Source organism: Trichosurus vulpecula, chromosome 3 (genome assembly GCF_011100635.1).
Source record: "Trichosurus vulpecula isolate mTriVul1 chromosome 3, mTriVul1.pri, whole genome shotgun sequence".
Taxonomy (NCBI): Eukaryota; Metazoa; Chordata; class Mammalia; order Diprotodontia; family Phalangeridae; genus Trichosurus; species Trichosurus vulpecula.
The window spans coordinates 127,181,848-127,202,988 of NC_050575.1; the positions used below are offsets into that span (position 1 = coordinate 127,181,848).

Sequence of the window (21,141 nt, forward strand, 5' to 3'; positions counted from 1 at the left end):
GATGGTATACACACACACACACACACACACACACACACACACACATATACAGAGCAATAGATTTGATATGCGGAGGGTGGGACAGAAAGGTAGAGGGAGGGAGGGAGAAAGACAGACAGAGACACAGAGAGAGAGACAGAGAGTCAGAGACAGACAGAGACTGAGAACATGAGCACTAACAACTGGGGAATCAAGAAAGGCCCTACTTATGCAGGAGGGGGCACCACAGTTGCACGTTGAGGGATGCCGAGGATTCTATGAGGTGGAAGGGAAGACGTGCATTCCAGACGTGGAAAGATGTGGTTTCAAGGGCATGGAGGTGAGAGACGGAATGTCACGTATGAAGTAGGTCAGTTCAGTTTGACTGGAACAGAGTATAAGAAAAGGAGTAGGGGTAGCTAGGTGGAGTCAGGAGGACCTGATTTCAAATCTGGCCTCAGACACTTGACATTTACTAGCTGTGTGACCTTGGGCAAGTCACTCAACCCCAATTGCCCTGCCTTCCCCCCTCAAAAAGAAAAAAAAAGAGTAATATTAAATAAAACTGGAAGGGTAGATGGGAACCAGACTGCAGAGGCTTTAAATGTTGGAATGAGAACTTTGTATCTTATCCTCAAAGATTTTTGAATCAGAGAGTGACGTGGTCTAATCTGTGTTTTAGGAATATCGATTTGGCAGTATTGTAAGAAGTGAATTGGAGAGGGGAAAGAATGGAGGCAGGGTGACTAATTAGAAAATTATAATAATCCAGCTGAGAGATAAGGGAGTAAACAAGGGTGCAGTTAGTGCAGCTGGAGAGGAGACAGATGTGAAAGATATTGAAGAGGCAGAATCCACAAACCTGTAACTTATTAGATAGGGAGGGAGGATCAAGGATGATTCTAAGGCTATGAACCGGGGTGGCTGGTGATATAGTCTACAGAAATGGGGACATTTAGAGGAGCGGTGGGTTTTGAGAAAAAATTCTGTTTTGGATATTTGTAGTTTGATGTCTATATAGCTATACAGGTTGAAAAGTCCAGGAGGCAGCTAGTTGGTAATATGAGAGGAGTTAAGGTAAGATATTAAGGTTGAATATATAGATACCGGAGTCATATGAACAGAGATAATAACTGAACCCATGGAGGTAGATAAGATTACTAAGTTAGAAATATATAGAAAGAAGATAAGAGAGCTCAGGACAGAATCTTGGGAGATGGCCAAACAGTGACTGGGAGAATGACGCTTCCACAAAGGAAAATAAGGAGAGGTCAAACAGGTTGGGGTGAGGGGGACCAAGAGAGATCAGCATCACAGAAACTTAGGGAGGAAGGAGATAGAGTCCAAGAGGAAGGAGGTGGCTAGCAGTGCTATGAACTACAGAGAAGTCAAGAAAGATGAGGACTGATTAAAAAAAGCCATTGGATTGAGCAGTTAAGAGAATGTTGGTAACCTTGCAGAAGACAGCTTTTGTCTTGGGGTGGAGTTGGATGGCAAACTGCAGGGGACAAAGGAGTAAATGGGAGGAGAGGAAATGGAGGTGATGAGGGTTTCTGGGAGTTTGGCTGTGAGGACAAGAGATGTAGGACAATAGTCTGAGGGAATGGCAAAGTCAAGTGAAGATTTACTTATTTTTTTTAAGGATGGGGAGGACCTGGGTATGTTTGTCTAGAGGAGAAAGTGCCAATAGATAAAGAGAAATGAAGATAAAAGAGTGGGAAGGATCCTTTCAGAGGCAAGCACCTGAAGAAAGGCAAGAGAGGGGTCCAAAGCACAAATGGAGGAGCTGGCCTTGGTGACGTCAGAGACGAGTACAGCAGAGCAGTAGTTGATGAAAAGGAATTTTGAGGGGTGGTTTGGGGAAATGGAGAACTCATAATGCATGATCTTGATTTTCTGGGGAAAGTTTGGTGGGAGAACCTCCTCTGAGAGGAAGCGGGGAGGAGGTGGTGGGAGGTCTGAAGAGAGGAAAGAAGAAGCTGCGGTGGAGACAATAGTAGAAAATCAACCAGGGAAAAGACGAGAAGCACTAGGAAGTGGTGAGGGACGAGCTGAAATCAGACAGCACAAATTTGTAATAAAGCTAGTTGATACGGGAGAGACGCTCTCTCCAGGAGAATACAGCCATATGAGCTTGTATCATATGAGGTACGGAGGAAGAAGATGGTAGAAGTAACTCAGGTTGGGCAAGGGCAGACAAAATCAAATGAGATAATATACGTAAAGGACTTTGTAAAAATAAAGTGCTATATAAGTGTGACCTCCTATTGTTACTACTCCCAGGCATTTAATGGGTCTCAGGATAGTTTGCACAGGTTAGAGTACAGATAATCTTTGGGAGTTAGATACAGGGGTGGGGAACCTGTGGCCTTTGATTGAGTCCAAGTTTGACAGAACAAATCCTTTTATTAAGAGAATTTGTTCTGTGAAGTTTGGATTCAGTCAAAGGGCCCCACTTGAGGATCTGCAGGGCCACATGTGGTCTCAAGACCACAGGCTCGCCACTCCTGAGTTACAACATCTCTTTTCTGTTTCCAAAACTTTCTTCAGAGATAATTATGTTTTAACGACTACAACAATAATGATAATAACAACTCTCACCCTAGTTTACAAAGGCTGTGCCAATGGCACGTTAGCCTTGGCAACATTTACCAATTAGGGAAGGTCTCCAGTAGGGGCCTGGAGACAGACTATCTGTTTATCATCCAGGGATCAGCTTCACTGACCTCAGAGAAATTCACCCCTAGAGGACTGGCCAAATGAACATTTCTGGCCAAAACAACTCACAAGGACTGTCTACTAAGGATTCGAAGAGTTGTGTTGGTGAAGCGCCCACACGACTAAAAATCAAGGTTCCTTGATGAAATACGAAATAATATGTATGAAATGATAGTTCCCCTTTCTATAGCACGTACAATTTATAAAGTATTTTCCTCATTACAATGAGGTAGATAGACAATGTGTGCATTATTGTAACCATTTTACAGATAAGCAAGGCTCAACAAGGTGGAGTGACTCACCCAAGATCACACAGCAAGGATGTGATGAGCCCGGACTAGACCCCAGATCTTCAGATTTCAAATATGGTGAGGATTCCACTAGGACATGCTGTTAAGTCGTATTCCAGTCCAACTTGACTTTTTCTGTTTCCCACCCACGTGCTACGCGATCCTCCTCTATGCCTTTGTTCCTACTGTTCCCTATGTCATCCCTCTGGCCCCTACTCCACCTTTCAAATCTGATTCACTCTTCAGGATTCAATCCTAATGCTACCCATTCCAGGAAGCCTTCTCTGATACACCCCGGTCAGAAACAATCTTTCCTTTGTCCAGTCTCACATTTTGTATTGACTAGAGGTCTTATTGTTTATTCTCCACCATAGCTATTTGTATATATGCTACATAAGGGCACAGATCATATCAATCATCAATTTATCTCTCCCATCACTTAGCACATATCTCTGTACGTAGAGGGTGCTCCACAAATGGTAGCTGAATGAACGAATGAATATGCTCTTAAGTTGTGTGAACATAAACAGTGTCCAGAACAAGCGAGAACAAAGTTCCGTTGTGATCTATCCTGGTTAGACAACAGCTGGTGAATTACGTTTAGTTTTGGGTATCACATATAAAGCAGACATTATCGAACTAAAACACACAGAAGGGCAACCAGAATGGTAAAAGGACATAAAACCATGCCATATGAGTTAGCCTGGAGAAGAGAAGGTTTAAGAAGGGACGTGGTAATGATCTACAAGCATCTGCAGGATTGTCGTGGAAGGAGAATAGACTCCTTTTGTTTCAGCCTTAGAAAGCAAAACTAGGAGTGATGGGTTGTCAGTTACAAGGAAGTTGATTTTTGGCTTGATACTACAGAAAATTTCCTAGTAATTAGAGCTATCCGAAATTAGAATGGATTGTAAAGTAATGAATTCCTTGTCATTTGAGGTCTTCAAGCAGAGGCAGGGACATGACCTAAGCTTGCCACAGGGACACTGCGGGGAGAGGTAAGGAGTGTATGTTGAGATAGAGGCCTTTGAAATCACTTCCTTCTCTGATGATCACTTCTTCAGGAAAGAATGTATGATTCAAGGTTGGGTCAGATTAAATGAAAAACTTCAACAGGATTCAAATTTATTTCAAATTCTTGACAGGGCACCCTTTCTAATTAGTTTTCCCTCCTGTTTTGAGGTAGCTTGTGAATACCTTGACACATTCGCCAAACTTAACTCAACTTGTTAGCAATTTCAGGAAACATGAGAGCAAAGCCCTTTTCTTGTTTGAACTGGACTCTAACATCACAAGTTTGGGATTGCTAGAGAAATGAACATGCTTACCCACATTTTTCTGCTACTGGGGGGAAAAGGAGACTTGTACTTTAACATTCTATATAATGGAACCCCCCTGTTGTTTTATATCAAGTCACCATCTAGCCACACTCATTGCGAGTCATCCTCTTGACCGGATCAAAGACAGAACAGGTTATGAGCTTATTATTGTTGTTGTTCAGTTGTGTCTACTGCTTCATGATACCATTTGGGGTTTTCTTGGCAAAGATAATGGAGTGGGTTGCCATTTCCTTCTCTAGCTCATTTCACAGATGAGGGAACTGGGGCAAACAGGGTTAAATGACTTGCCCAGGGTCACACAGCTAGGAGGTGTCTGAGTAGAGACCTGAACTCAAGAAGATATGAGTCTTCCTGACTTTAGGTCTAGGACTCTACCCACTGCACTACCTAGCCACATTCTCCCTCAAACCCTAAGATGTATCAACAATGGGGGAGGGGGACTTTGGTAAGAGCACTGGAAATCAGGAGGGCAGTAGTTTAATCCTGACTTAATTATTAACTTGTCATGTGACCTTAAGACAGACATTTATCCTCTTTTTGGTCAGTTTCCTCACCTGTTGAATGAGAAGATTTACTTACTTCATCTATGAGGGATTTTCCAAATTTAAAAGTCTATAATTTGAAGAAAGAGCTCCATGATCTATGAAAGAGTAAATGGTTTGCTTTTCACAAGCAATAAGAGACTGTTTTTCTAATGCTATGGCAGATGGTCAAGTCACAGTCTGAGCACTATGGTCTTTGCTGAGTTGTTAAAAATAGGGTAGAATGTTAGAGCTACAAGAGAACTTAAAATACATTGTTTGACCTGTAAGGTATCTTAGAATATGGAATGTGAGCACAAAGAACCTCAGGGATAGAAGGAATCTTAGAGATCAATTAGTCCAAATCCTTAATTTTAGCTTGAGTTCATTTCCTTTTTTGGAATACAGTATTCCATTCTCTCCAACAATTTCATATGAATTTGGAATAATCCTATTATTTGAAATGCCTTTCCTTCATCTTTGAAAGTCTCACCTTTTGTTACTGAAGTCGTTAAATTTAACTACTACTTATCTCAGAGTTTGAAGCACAGGGTTGTTGTTTTTTTTCCCTCCTGATGGTGATCTGTGGATTCTCTTGGTCAAAATTTTGTCGTCTGGACTTAGAAGTTCCAGACACTTTTCATGCATTATTTTTTGCATTCTAGTATACAGGTTTTTTGATTTGTTCTTCAGGAGACCTATAATCCCTAAATTATCTTTGCACATCTTGTCTTCAAGGTCAGTTGTTTAGGCTTATATAAAATTCACATATTGTTGTTGCCTTTTTCTTCTCTTCTGCCCATTTTTCCTCTATTTCAGTATTTTTGTTCTCCAAATCTGTCACTCTCTCTCTGCTTCCACTTCTTTGTAAAGATTTTCCCTTATGTAATCAATTTTTCCTACTCCCACTTGTATTTTTAACTTCTATGTTGAGAGCTCTTAACTCTTAATTTATTTCTAATTTCTTTTTTAGAGTTTTGTTTCTCTTTTGAATCATTCTGGAATTTCTTGAGGTTGTTCCATGATATCTCTCAGGAATGCATAGGATTCTGTCTTTCATCAGGTAACACTGGTTTATTTTCTTTCACATTATACTTGATAAATGTGTTTCTGTTCTCTCTGAGGTGTTATTTTTCTTCCTGCTACTTTGTTGGCTTGTGCACTTGGTTTTATTCAGGCGGTTCCTCTTGATTCTTTTGGTGTTTCAGCTGTATTCACTGTATTCTCTATCTTTTATTCTTTGGTCCCTCCCCTTTCATAAATGTACAGACTCTTGAGCCTGGGCTGCTAGGCAGCCTTGGCTTCCTTTTATTGGTGGATATGGTGGTTAGTCAGGCCTGTTATTCTCTAACCTGAGTAGCCTCAAGGGAAAGAGGACTTGCCTCAGCTGTAGGTAGGTGCAACGCTATGTTTCCCCCTAACCTTCAGCTCTGGCTACCACACAAAACATTTTTAACTACATGAGATTGTTCCACATGCTCTTCCCTCACTTCTTCACATGATTGGGCAGAATCAGTGTATGCCACTTCTTACAGAGGCGGGGAGGGGTGTGTGTTTTGGGCAAAGTCACTACCATGAGGGATCTTTATAGGCAGACCCTGAATCACAAGCCTTTGAGCTTATTTGTGCTTGTGGTTCATTAAAGCACTCACTACAGTAGGCATTAGATTCACTGGGAGTTAAGGAAACTGAATGAGAACTCTAAGTATAAAAGTTCTTTGAGATTATTCATGGAATGGTCATTTGTATGGGGGTGGGGTGGGTTCTGTCATCTTATCTAGTGGATTTAGCCATAACCACTCTATGTTTGGCATATACTTCATTTCTTTGGAAGTTTTAGAGTTGGAGAAGTTTATGGCAAGCAACTATTTGGACATCTTACTGGTCACATCCCAATACCCTCATTTTATAGGTGAGGAAAGTAGTCCCAGGGAGTTGAGAAACAGTGGTTCAAGATTGTGGACAGGTTGTGCTCTGAAATGACACAATGAAGGGGGAAGGAAGGAAGCAATGAGGCTGTCATAAGAGATAACAGATATCAATCATTCTGCATTCATTATGCATTTTGTGGAGAGCACTGTACTGTGTGCTAAGAGATATGTGAAGTTTTGATAGGATATGATCCCCATTCTCATACAACTTACTGTCCAGTAGAGGAATAAGGTACAAACGCAGAAAACTATAAATCTATGATAAATGCATTTTAGAGGAATATTAATAAGGGTGCAGTGAGAGGGGAAGGTCATTACCAAATGAAGGGTGCAGAACAAGGAAGGCTTCCCAGAGGAGGTGACATTTGAACTGAGCTTCCAAACAGGAACTTTTCTGGTGTGATGTCAGCCTGCCTCAATCTGCTTCCTTGGGGGGAAGGTCGGGGTGGGGAAAGGGGAGAGATCAACATTCCAACAGTGGTATCTAAAACAATGAAGAGAGAGGTATTGTGGGGCTTTTCCCTTCCCCATTAATACCAAGGTGAGTTTTAAAAATCAACTTATTTAAATTTAGCTCCTGGTGTTACTCCCTAAAACATACAGTCAGATATTTGTCAAAGATAAAGGATGAACCATTGACGACGGCCAAGTTTAAATTTTTTATTAGCTTAAGGCAGTGGAATCGGGTAGGGTGTGTGTGTGTGGGGGAAGCATCTATTCTCTCATTAACCCAATTCAGCTACTACCCTGCAGTCTGCCACCCACCACTTGCTTGGATTTTATACACAAAGAGCTGTCTGTGAATAGGCAGGTCACAGGGAGCCCAGCTCCACAGCAAGCGCTGCCGTTGCCTTCGAGGGGCAAAGCAAAGCTTGCTGTCCATCAGCGCGCCAACCCTCATCATCTCCACATGACTGCCCCAGCCTCTGCCTACCTAATCTCTTCGCCGAGTTCCCATGCAGATGACTTGCTGATCTCTTTCTAATGTTTAGTTTAACATGTCTCCCGTTAGCCCCGGCATATGACAGGAGTGACAGCCGCGGCTGTTGCTTTTAAAATATCATGTCAGCCACACAGCGCCACCGAGCCGGGGATGTGCTCCGTGGTGCTCGGCAGCGCCGTGATCGCACAGGTTTATTTTTTAATGAGGACGATCTGCATCTCGGGAGTTTTTTTATGTGTCAGGATGCGTGGACAAATCGGCGGCACATCACACTGGCCCGAAATGAAATGCTGACAAATGGAGGTATTTCAAATTTAATTGACACTTAAATGTACTTGAGATAAAAAAAAAATCCAGGGAGCAGTGGGTCTCAGGCAGTAATGAAGGGGATTCTATAATCATTTTTTTTAAAAAAGGATTATTTCATTCCCTTGTGAGGAATCTTTAATTTGTATATACATTAGCAACTTTGGCTCCCCTCTGATTAGGTGTCCCCTAGAATCCTCATTGTAGCTCCCATTTCTAATGTACTCTCAGATTTACAAAGTGTACTCCTCACAACAGCCCTACAAAGTAGGCAGTACAAGCATCATCATTCCCATTTTACAGATGGCGGGACTGAGAATCAGGGAGAGGAAGTATTTTACCCAAAGTTATATAACTAGCAGGAATCACATCAGAGATGTGAGTGGAGATAGTCTGAGTCTAGTTTTCAGACTTTGCTATGATGCCTGGGGCATGCAGGGCCTTTTTGGTGGGCTGGACCCAGGACTAGCTTTGGGGCTTGAAATCTATACATTGGCCTAGGAGAATTCTGGGCTTCTCCTGGGTTGAGGGTAGATCATGATGGTGAAATGCAATCAGATACTACTTTATAATAAGTTTCTAGAGTACTTTATGATTTACAAAGCGCTTTCCTCATAAAATAGCTCAGTGAAGGAGGCCACAAATGAGGATACTGAGGCTCAGAGAGGTATAATGACTTGCTTGGGGTTGCACATTTAGGAAGTAGCAGTCATGATTTGAACCCATGTCCTGACTCCAAATTCCATGTGTAGTCTTTCCCTACACCATACTTGACTTAGACTGAGCTCTTACTAAATTAACAAACTCTTTGGAGACAAGGGCTCTAGTATATAATACGTCCTTAATAAATACTGAATTGATTATTTAAGCAATGGTGAGGGTTTCCACTTCTCTTTCATCCCCAACTTAGCTATCAGCCAAGTACCTTGAAAGAACGCAGCTCTGATATGTTTCTTTGCATCCCCAGAGACAGAAGAACAACAGAGAAGCTAAGGCCCAATAGAAATCCAGTTCCTGTAGATAGGAGCCCTGAGTGACTGATCATGTAGTTCTGTCCCCAAGATGGCCTGGTCACAGAAGCGTGGAGTCTCTGAAGCAATGGGAGAAGTCGTTTCCTGAGAGCTCACTCTTATTACAATGGACTACTAAATCACAGAATCTCAGTGTCTGAAGGGACCTTAGGGGTCATCTGGTCTAACTCCCATGCAATCCACTCCAATGGCTTTCTATTGCCTCTAGGACAAATATAAAGTGTTTAGCTTCGAAAGCTCTTCTTAACCTGGCCCAAGCCTAGCTTTCTGGTGGCACTGGACAATACTCCCTCTCCCACGCTGAGATGTAGCCAAACTGGCCTTCTCTCTTTTCCTCACACATGACACTCCACTTTCTAGCTCTGTGCCTCTGCCTTGGCCACCCCCAGTTCCTAGAATGTACCCTCTTCACCTGCTCCTCACAGAGTCTCTCTCTTCCTTTAAGGTGCAGCCCAGGAACTATCTTCTGCATGGTCAGTCACCTCAACAATGAATGTCCTCTCTTCTAAATGACCTTGTATTTATTTGTATTTCTTCACTTTCTGTTTATGCTTATCTACTTAAAGATGCACCTCTTATCCCTCCCTTCTCCCCCAACCCCCTCAGAATGTAAGCTCCTTTTGAGTAGGGATGGTTTCATTCTTTGTGCTTGGATGCCCAATGTCTAGCATAGTGCCAACCACACAGTAGGCACTTCAATGCTTGTTGATTGATTGATACTTGAGCAGGAAACTGTTCTATGGCATCATTAACAAGTAGTCATCCAGCCTTCCCTGGAACTCCTCCAGAGACAGGGAAGTCACTACCTGATGAGTTGGCCTACTCACTCTGGGTTGACCATAATTGGAAGGGCTTCTTTTTCCTAAGAGTAAGCCAAAACCTGTCCCTGGGCAGTGTTCACCCACTGCTCCTCACTAAGCCTTCTGGGACCAAGAAGAACAAGGCTAACTCTTCTTCCCTACCACAGTTCTTCAAATATTTGAGGATAGAAATCATGTCTTTCCATCTCCAGAATAAATATCCTTGGGTTCTTCAACTAAAAATTAACATCTAGGTGGTGCAGTGGGTAGAATGCGGAACTGGCTAGGCAAGTCACTTAAGCTCTCTTGGCCTTAGTCTCCTCGTCTGTAAAATGGACATAAGGATAGCAGCCACCTCCGAGGGTTGCTGGGAGAATCAAATGAGATGACAGATATAAAGCACTGAGCTAACCTTGAAGCACTATGTAAATGGTGGTTCTTACTCTTGTCAGCATCTGCTGGATGTGATTGACACCCTTTAGCAGTCTTTCCTAAACTGTCACGCGAAGAACCCCCTTTGCTCTGGATGCCGGGCTTCCATTAACGTGGCATAATCTCTGATTAACTCTTTTGACAACTGTGTGACCAGCTGACTCCAACTGAGCTTGTAGGCCTCTAACAGCGTCCAGGGTCCCTTCTCCAGGAATGGCGCCCCGACCTTATACATGCACAGCTGAATTTGTGGGCCCGAGTGAAGAATTTTCCACCCCTCTTCTCTCAATTTCATCTTGTTAGCTTCAGTCCATCAGTTTTTGCTTCTTGAAGAGAGACAGGGTGTTGTTATTTTGTTGTTTTATTAGGTTCGGAGGCAGAAGACTCAGGTTTGAATCCTCATTCTGGCCAAGTTACAACCTTCGCAGTCCTGTTTTGTCTGTAAAATGAGGGGTTTGGATTAGATGATCTCTACGGGCCTTTTCAGCTCTAAATCCCCTGATCTTTTCTGGATCCAGATTCAGTCATCCAGCATGATAGCTATCCAGCCAAGCCTCGTGTCATCTGTGAATCTGGCTCCTTGTTGGTACCAGGCCGGCTCTTTACTCTGTGGCGACAGATTTGGGGGCTTTCGATTACCCTGCTAGAAAACTCTTTCCTTCTGGCAGCACCTTGGGGCCCATGGCCATGGTAATTGGAGGCTACTGTTGGTCCAATGAAGCCAAAAGGCTGAGGCAGTTCTAATTCTGGGTTAATGAGTTCGGCTAGCACAGGAGAAGCAGCTTTCTCTCTTTGAGACTGTGTCATTATGATTTCTGTTAAGTCTTGCATAATTTCCAGAAAAGTAACACATGGAGACTGGGGAAGTGATGGCAGCTTTAGCCAGGCCAAAACCTTTTTGACTTGTTAATTGCCCTCCTGGCCTTCTGCTCTTGCATGTTAACAACCAGCCTCTTGGCGAGCCCTGGAAGGCTGCCAGCCAAGGGCCTGGAAGAGAGATGGGCTGTTGTATTTCTGCCTAACCGACCTGCCGTGCTGGATGGGGGTCGGGGGGGTCCAGCTGGCATCATGGAGACACACTCTAGGCCATGGTGGTAGGGAATGCTCCCGGAGAACCGGAGGGACAGGAGGTGGGGGTGTGATCTTTCAACACATTCCACTTGTCCTGGCTGGGGCTGCAAGACTCCAAGCATGGAGGTCTGTTTGCTGAGGTGTTGCTGCTTGACAGTTACGTTGGGGTACCGTCCCAGCTGTGGCTTCCTGTGGGGCTTCCACATTGAGTGAGTAGGGGGATGGGGAAAGATGAGAAGAAACTCATTAGGGTCTCCACAAAGCTCAAGAGAAAATAACGGAATGCCATAGCTGAGAGTGTGTATCTTAGAAGGCATTGAGCCTACTAGTGTTCTTTCTCAAGCATGAATGCTCGCTTATATAAATATATGTTCAATTACATATGTTTACATAAACATATGTTCCTGACATAAACATATTAGCCACAATGCACAAACACCACATAATTCTGAATTTCTCCTAAATGACTGAGTAATCACTAAAGTATTGTTTATGCGGAACTTGTCTGAATAGATTTTGATTCATGTGATAGAATAATGCCTTTACTAGGGACTTCTGGTAATGACTCCTCTTAGTGTGGTGGTGACCCTGCACTCTGGAGGGCTGGAACATGAATCCCAGAAGGTTTCCCTTTTCCTGATGGAAAGGCTCGGAGTACAGGCAGGATGATGGAAATTCAACTTGATGTATTTGGATGCAGGAGGCAGAAACAGGAGCAGTATTGGGGGCAGGGAGGGGGGAGCTACGGAGAGACAGATTGAGGTTTAACGTAAGGACAAATTTCCCAACTACTTGCTCTATCCCAAAGCAGAATGGGCTGCCTCAGGAGGTAGTAGGGTCTTCAAGCAAAGCCTGGGTGACCACTTACAGGGATGCTCACACAGAGGGTATTCCAGTTCAGTTCTGGATTGGACTAGATGGATTCTGAGGCTCCTTCCAACTCCGAGATTCTGTGGGGGAAAACAGCCTCACTAAAGGTGACAGCTGCTACCTTACATTCATGCTACCTTACAAAGTCTGAAAACATTTCTCATTAGGAAAAGCTTCTCGCTATGCAGTACATCTTCCTAATATACACTTAGGCAGCAGCACAGCACAGTGAAGCACAAGAAGGCTAGGTATGGAGTCTGGGGATCTGGGTTCAAATCCTGAACGTGATGCTTGCCAGCTGAATGATCCTAGGCAAGACACATTATATTCCCGTAGTCTCAGTTTTCCTCTTCTACAAAATAGGTCTGATAATAGTTGAGTTAGCTGTCTCACAGAGAAGAAAGAACTTTGTAAATCCTAAGAACTACAGAAACATGAGTTACTATCAAGGTACTCCTCTACTCCAGAAACTTCAATTGTTTCTCCCCTCTCCCCTCCACTCCCTCGTCAATAAAATATATGTAGAAGTATAAACAGACTCTTGCTCCTTTCTGATATTTAAATCCTTTCATAATTTAGCTCCAACTTGCCTACCTGGTCCCCAATTTCTACCTTTTGAAACTCTCCCTTTCCTCCAAGGCCCAGCTCAGGTGTCCTTCCTCCATGAGCCAGTCTTGCTCTAGATGGTAGTGCCCTCCTCATATTTCTCCTAACACTCTACCTGCTCCTCTCCTCTGCACTTTTCTCACGCTCTCTTATTTTTGCCCATGTCAATCCTTGCCCCTGTTCCCACCCTATTAGTTTGTAAATTTCTTAAGAATCTTCTCTATCTTTATATTCCCAGAACCTAGCACAGCCTTACATATAGTAATTACTTAATAAATAACTGATGAATTGTATTAAATTAATAAGGTCCCGGGGCAGCTAGGTGGCGCAGTGAGTAGAGCACCGGCCCTGGAGTCAGGAGGACCTGATTTCAAATCTGGCCTCAGACACCTGACACACGTACTAGCTGTGTGACCTTGGGCAAGTCACTTAACCCCAACTGCCCTGCCAAAAAAGCAAAAAAAAAAATTAATAAGGTCCCTATAATAGTAATATCTCCATTTTACCCAAATAGGAAGCCTGAAAACCCACCTGACATCATGAGACCTGGACATACAGAGGGAGGCAGGGAAAGGAACTCATGTAGGAGTGAAATGAGAACTTCCTTTGTAGATGGTAGGAGTGAGAGGATCTGGGGTAGAAGGAGGTGCTATTTCACATTCTTTCTCTGCTCTGCGCATCTAGGTGGGTAAAACTTTGGGGATTTTTATTTTGAGAAGAAGTGTCTGGACTAGAAATCACAGCAGCATAGAATCCTAAAATGCTAGAGCTGGAAGCGTCTCTAGAACAGAACAGAAAACATTCAAACTGGAAGGACCCTTAAAACACAGATTGATACAGCTGAAAGTGATCCTGGGCCACAGCACGTTAGATGTGGAAAGAGCACGTTAGAAGATGCAAGGATTGAAAGAAAGGGGCCTTGAAACATTGGCTGTTGGGGCCGGAACATAGAACATAGAATGCTGGAACTGCAAGGGGTCTTCAAGACCACCCAGTCCAATCCCTTCATTTTACAGATGAGGAACTGACCCTCAGAGAAGGACGTGGCCAGCCCAATGACCTATAGGTATAGGGCACAGTAGAACTAGAACCTAGGCTTCCTCGCTCTTAGGCCAGAACTCGTTCTATCACAACATGCCGTCTCCCACGTGAACTTTCTACCTGTGGCTTTCTTGGCAACATCACTTTCCCCTATTTATTTAGGGGCTTTCTGGTAGTAACACAGAAAGTCTGTTTTCAGGAGCCACCTAACCCTTTCCACCACAGGTCAGAAGCAGTCCTCAGAGCCCCAAATAACCTGTAATTACCTCAGCCTGCTCCGTTTCTCCACACCTGGCATTCCTGCCCCTCCCCCCACACAAGCTGTAATCAATCCTCTCAGGAAGAGCACCTTTGGGGTTACAAGGTCAGTCAGTCAATAAACATTTATTAGGCACCTACTATGTTGCAGGTGCTATACTAAGTGTTGGAGATATAAATATGAAGAAAGAGTTCTTCTCTTTTTTTTAAAATAAATTTTCATTGCAATTTTCTAGTTATCCTCAGTATTTTTCCCCTTTCTTCTCCCAGAGAGCTATCTCATATAATAGTATTTTTTAAAGGATAAAAACCCAGACAAATGGATGAATGTATTGAAAAAGTCCAAAGACCTAGGCAATGTGTAACCCCTGTGGACTCCCCACCTCTATGAAGGGATGGGTTGAGGCTGTCTTCCCACAGGTCTTCATTGGAATCCTGCTTGATTTTTACAATTTTGTTACATTCACTTTTGATTTTTGTATATCAGTCTTTCCATTTACATGTCTTACTTATTGTATATATTGTTTTCTTGGCTCTCCTTACTGTAAATCAATTCATGTAGACCTTTCCATGCTTCTTTGTATTAATTGCATCCATCATTTCTTTTTTTTTTTGGAGGGGGGAAGGCAGGGCAATTGGGGTTAAGTGACTTGCCCAAGGTCACACAACCAGTAAGTGTGTCAAGTACCTGAAGCCACATTTGAACTCAGGTCCTCCTGACTCCAGGGCTGGTGCTCTACTCACCGTGCCACCTAGCTACCCTCTGTTACATTCATTTTTGATTTTTGTATGTGTTGGTCTTTCCATTCACACAACATACTTATTGTGTATATTGCTTTCTTGGCTCTGCTTACTCTAAATCAATTCATGTAGACCTTTCCATGTGTCTTTGTGTTAATCGCATACATCATTTTTTAAAGCAAAGTAATATTATATCACATTCATGTACCACAATTTGTTTAGCCATTTCCCAAAAGATGGGCATCCACTTTGTTTCCCATGCTTTGCTATCAAAATATGCAACTATAAATATTTTAGTGTACATGGGGCTTTCTTCTTATTCATGGCTTCCTTGGGGTATAATCCAGTAATGGCATATGGCTCAAAGGGTATGGACATTTTAGTGACATTATCTGCATAATTCCAAGTTGCTCTCCATAATGGCTGTACCATTTTATAGTTCCACCAATCATGTGTTAGTGCACCTATCATACTACAACCTCTCCAACATTGGCTACTGTCATTTTTTGTCATCTTTGCCAGTTTGCAGGTTTGAGGCGAACGCGTTCACAATCCAACGGAGGAAGACAACACACAGGAGGAAGCTGAAAATTGGAGGTGTGGAGGCGAGCGTATCTGGTGTATGGGCAGGATGGAGTCCAAAGGAGTACAGCTGAATGGGAAATGAAGGGGGAACCTGAGAGCTCTCTTTAAGTGGAGTCTTTGAGAGGTGCTCTTTGTTCTGCCCTCCAGCCTTTCATTCGGAGGTGCAGAGAGTACTGAGGATACCGATTAAGGGTGAGTACCAAGGTTAATGCAATCTCTGGGATGATGAGGTTCCTGAGGACATCATGTCAAGGAAGGTGCACTGGACTTAGAGTGAGGAAATCTAAGTTTGAGTCCTGGCTCAAGCAAACTGCATGACCCCAGATGAGCCACCTAACTCCCATGAGCCTCAGTTTCCTAAACTAAGAAATGTGGATAGCATGATCCTAACAAAGCCTGCCTTCCAGGCTGCTTGTGAGGAAAGTACTTTGGACGACTTAAAGCACTACAGAAGTGAGAATTATTATTATTGTTGTCGTCTGCCCTCTAGAGCAAGAGGCAATGGGGGGCTATGACCCACCCTTCATTTCCTAATTGAGTATCTAAGACAGTCAGAAAATTAAATAGGCCTCTGTGGAGTAGAACTGAGGGTCCGATGGGAGCGCATTAAGAATACATTTGGAAATAATTGATACGGGGTCAGGGCCCCTGTCTCATGCTGAAATGTTCCCATATAAGGATTAACAAGGCCACCTTTACTGAGGTTAGAGCTGAGCAGTGACATAAACAGGCCTGATGGATGTCGCCGATGCCCTGTGGCCATCTTGGCAGATACTCCCTATCTACCTCGACCCCAAACCAGCCCTTTGCTTGGACAATACAGGTCACAGGCTAAAATCCTTTGGGAGGGGACTGAATATTCAAAGAATATTATATGGAACGAGCTGTCTCAGGGGAGAGGCAACGAGTTTCATAGGTTTTACAGGGTTTAAAGCTGGAAGGGACCTTATACATCAACTAGTCTATTTGACAGAGGAAGAAATTAAGACTGATTGAGGAAAAATGACTTGTACAAGGACACATATATAGCAGAGCTGATATCTGAATCCAGGTCCTTTGATTCCACTCTACTAGGCAAGGTCTTCAAGTACACCACTTGAAGGGGATGTTTTAGTAGATTCAGGGTGGATTAGATGATAATTTTGCAATTTTCCAGGGTTTTAAGGCTTCGAAGATCTTTCCTCACATAATTCTCATGAGAGAAGAAGTACAAGGATGATCATCTGCCTTTTACAGATGAAGAAAGTGAAGCACAGAGCTGAAGTGACTTGCCCATGGTCACACAACCAGGACGTGTTGGGATTGAGAACAGATTTGGTTCTCAGATTCAGATCTTCTGCCCTGGTCCAGTTATTCTTTTCACTCCATAGACCTTTGGGCTCACCTTCAACTCCACAAATTGATGCTTCCTTCTACAGAGGATTCATGTGATTACAGGATCATAGGTTTAGAGCTGAAAAAGACCAAAGAGATTTTCTAGTCCAACTCTTTTATTTTACAGATGAGGAAAGTGAGGACCACAAGAGTTAAATGACTTGTCCTGGGTCACAGAGGCAAAAACACTGGAGCCAGAATTTTACTATGCTCCTCTGGCTGCAAATTCAATGGTATTTCCAAACCAAGCTACGTGTCTTGGTCCTGGATTAAGACTGGGTTTTGGAGTGGATGAAATATGAGCATGGTAACCCAGCCTTTATGGGCAGTTAGATGGCGCAGTAGATAGAGTGCCAGGCCTGGAGTCAGGAAGACTCATCTTCCTGAGTTCAAATTCAGCCACATACTCTTCCTGGCTGTGTGACCCTGGGCAAATCCTTTGACCTTCTTGACTTCAGTTTCCCCATTTGCAAAACAAGCTGGAGAAGGAAATGGCAAACCACTCCATTATCTTAGCCAAGAAAATCCCCAAATTGGGTCTCAATGGGTCAGATGTGACTAAAAAATGAATGGACAACATCTCGGCCTTTGAAAATGTAGCTCTTTATCTTCTAATGGATTTTTGTGAAATAATTTTCCTTTAGTGAAATGTAAAAAAAGCTAATATGTTCTTAGGCTCATAAGTAGAGGCACAATATCTAGAGAAAGTCCAGATGTTCTTTGCTCTAATCAGACCATATTGGGAGTACACTATTCAGTTCTGGGCACTACATTTTAGGAAAGTCAGTGACAAGTCAGAACAAATCCAGAGAAAAGTGATGGAGATGGTGAGAGAAAGAGAGACTTTGACAATAGAAGATCTTCTGAATGAACTGGAAATGTTTAATCTGAAGAAGAAAAAAACCAAGAGGGATAGGGAGGGGTGGAGGAGGATGGCACAGGGGGAACTGTCCTCAAATATCTGAAATGGGGCCATGGGGAGGAGGGATTATTAGACTTATTCTGATTGGCCCCAAGGCAGAACCAAGGAAAAATGTCCCAACAGATAGTACTTCCCTCCAAAAGAATGGAGACAGTGAATTCTCTCTCCCTGGAGGAGACCAAATTAAGCATCACTTTTCCTGGCCACTGGAGCAGGATTCCTGCTTTGAGAAGGGCTTGAGCTGGACAGCTTCTGAGGTTCCTCTCAGTCCTGAGATTCTGTGTTCCAATGTTCTCTGTTCTTGGGCCCTATTTCTAATGGTCTACCCTAATGTTCTATTCCTTCTATTAAAAACAATGGAATTTTTAGAAAAGATTTTTTTTCCTTGTGGATCTGACCACATATCACAGAATTGGGATTTCAACTGGGAATTCAAGGACCACTTTTTCTAATTAGCTATAAAAGGAAGAAAAAAGACTCAACAGATCTTGACTTTTAAAGACTTTGGAAAACAATTATAGAGATTTAGAGTTGGAAGAACCATCCAACTTCTCATTTTATAGACAAGGAATCTAAGCCTCATAGAAATGAAGTGAGTTGCCCAAGGTCATACAGCTAGTAAATAGCATAACTAGTACTTTTGGCCTTTTGGCTTTAAACTCAGTGTTTAGTTTCCTTGGCACCATGCTGCTGCCCATGCTGATTATGATCTGGGGGAAAAATCCTGCTGCTCGAGGCTGGGAACCCAAAGTGGTGTCCTTAATCTATTTTATCCTTCCTGGCTCAGTGTTAATTACTCAAAGTGTTACTGGCGAGTTAGAATTGAGGTATGAAGCCAGCGGTACTGAGGATCCACACAGGCGTTAACGTATTTCATGTTGCATTTTACCACCCAAATCTCCCAACTGGAAGATGTCCTTTGATGACTGTGGGAGTTTTAGTTCGGTTTAGTTGCTCTTCTCCTGGATAAGTCAAAACTGGCCTCAGCCAGGCCCTATCAGGCTTCGTTTCCCGCCATTCCGAGTTCTCAATTCTCCCTGCATGATACAAGCAGATTGTTGTTGTTGTTGCTTCTAGAACAATATTTCATAGCAGGCCTGTTTTATTAAAATATATTTTTCCCCCACTGGATCCTTCCTGTGTTTGCAGGAGTTGGTCCTGCCAAGTTGAAGTTGGTGACAGTTGAGAAAAACACATGGAAGGGCTGTTTATGATGTACGTGGCATTTGGATGTGGAGAGGCAAGGGGGAGGAGGATAGGGTGACAGAGAGAGACACTTAGGAAAACACTGGGGCTGCACTAAAAATGTCACTGGCATTATGGGAGAGTGGGCGTGCTGGGTATTTTTCTTGGAGTCATTTAAAAGGAAAAAAGAGAAAACACACACACACACACACACACACACACACACACACACACACATATACACACACACCCCATCCCTCAGAGCAAAATGCCAAGATGTAATCCTTTATCCTAAATCCACAGTAGGATTTTAAAATTTATTTATGACTATGATGGCCCTAGTAATCTTGCTTGCCTTTGCTGACACTTCCCCGATGAGCCAGTGTGCTAATACTCACGCTTTCACAAGTTTGATTTGCTCGGGCATTTCACTGCCAGAAAGACACAAAGTCAAGTTCTAAGAAACCTCTGCAAAGATGTTGGCTGGCATACAGCGTGGCAGTCAGAAGATCTGGCTGGGGTCCTATTTTTGCAACTTACTAACGGTGCTACTTTGGGCAAGTTATTCTAACCTTAGCTTCCTCATCTGTAAAACAGAATCATTCCTGACCAGCTGACTTCAAAGAAATATTGTGAGAAGAGAGGTAACGTGCATAAAATATTTTATAACCAAAATATAAAAAACTATAAAGAAATGTCAAGGATTCATGATTTTGTTCATGTAGGTGACTCTGTGCCTTAGTGGATGGCTGATTGTGAGTTGCTGTAGTCAAAAAAACAATATTTCCTCATATAGTGGCATTATCCTTGGAATGACAGAGAGAATCTGTTACTTAGACCTATGTGTGAAGCTTTTCTAGCTCAGTAAGACCTATAAGAGCCTGTGCTATGCTGGTACAGCTTTTGAGGACCAAGGGTTGTCCCATATTATCGAGAAGGATGGGGGACTCAAGCGGAGAGAGCTATTGATATGCTACAAAAAAATCAGGGAATATTTTTAAATAACTGTTTAAATGGTTATTGTTATAAAATATTGATAGCTATATGATGCCTTGGACTCACCAAAGGATCATCTCTTAACTCTGCATTTATTTGATTAGCAAAAGGGTAAAAAAAGGAGATCAGCTAATCCGACCCATTCAAGGCAGCAGTTCCAATGCCCAGAATCCTTTTGGGCTAACTCTGAGTCCCAATACAGTGTGCTTGAACTACGTTTGCTGATTGTGAGAAGATTTTGATTTGGAATCAATACATATATCTTGGACAGTAGGACTGTTTCTTGAATAGGGGAAGAACGATTTCATCCGGAGGAGGCACAGAAAGAAGTCATTGGCGCTTCAGGTCCTCTAAGGCGATAAGGAATTTCATCCACAAGGGGGCAAACTCGTTCCACCTCTGGAAGGCCTGCAAGCCACTGCTGGCTTTTAAAAAGTGGCCTAGTTATTTAGGACTGAATTTATGAACTGAACACTTCCGTCCCTCACCTCTTCCTCACTTGATTTCCCCTTCACTACAGTGCTTGTATGTCTGGAGAAAGTTGAAGCAAATGGACAACTCTGGAAAATGCTCTTCTTGCAAATTAGGCATGTCCCCTAAAATACAGGAGCAGAAGTAGTTGAAACAGCACTGGCCCCAGGATTAGTCCTGACTCTCATATTTACTATATCTGTGACTTTAGGCAAGTCTCTTCCTCCCTTTTCTGTTCTTTTCCCTGGGGAGGGGGTGCCTCAGTTTCCTCATCTTTAAAATGAGTGCTTTGGATTAGTCGGTTTCTGAGATCTTTTTCAGTCCTAATAGCTCTAAATCCTGCCAACCTAGGAATTCTTTCCTGGCGACAACTTCCTGGCCTACCTGGAGGCCTGAAACCTGTCGTTATGGAAGGTGGCTTGTGGTAATTGCAGTTTTACCACTTTACAGGGTTGAAGCACAAGTTGCAGCCTGGGTTCTACCATAGCCCCTGTTTTTATAATATGCTCTGGTTTCCAGAGGCCTCTCCTACCCACAATGGTCCTGCACAGCAGGGAGTACAAGAAGGATGGCCCCCTTCTATAGAGAAGGGCCAGGAGGCTCAGAGAGAGAAATAAATGAATAAGTGAAGAGCTGCCATTTTATGGCTAATATTCATTAGTCTTAGTCAGCATGGTATTCTGACTCTGGGGTCAGGTCTGGCCTGACACACACCAGTTAAGTGATTCTG

General features: G+C 43.0%; 1 protein-coding gene across 4 annotated transcripts in view; it reads right to left on the reverse strand.

Annotated features, from left to right (window-relative positions):
- DENND1A (DENN domain containing 1A) overlaps positions 1 to 21,141 on the reverse strand; it is a 697,281-nt gene that overhangs the window by 16,403 nt on the left and 659,737 nt on the right. The window lies entirely within an intron of this gene.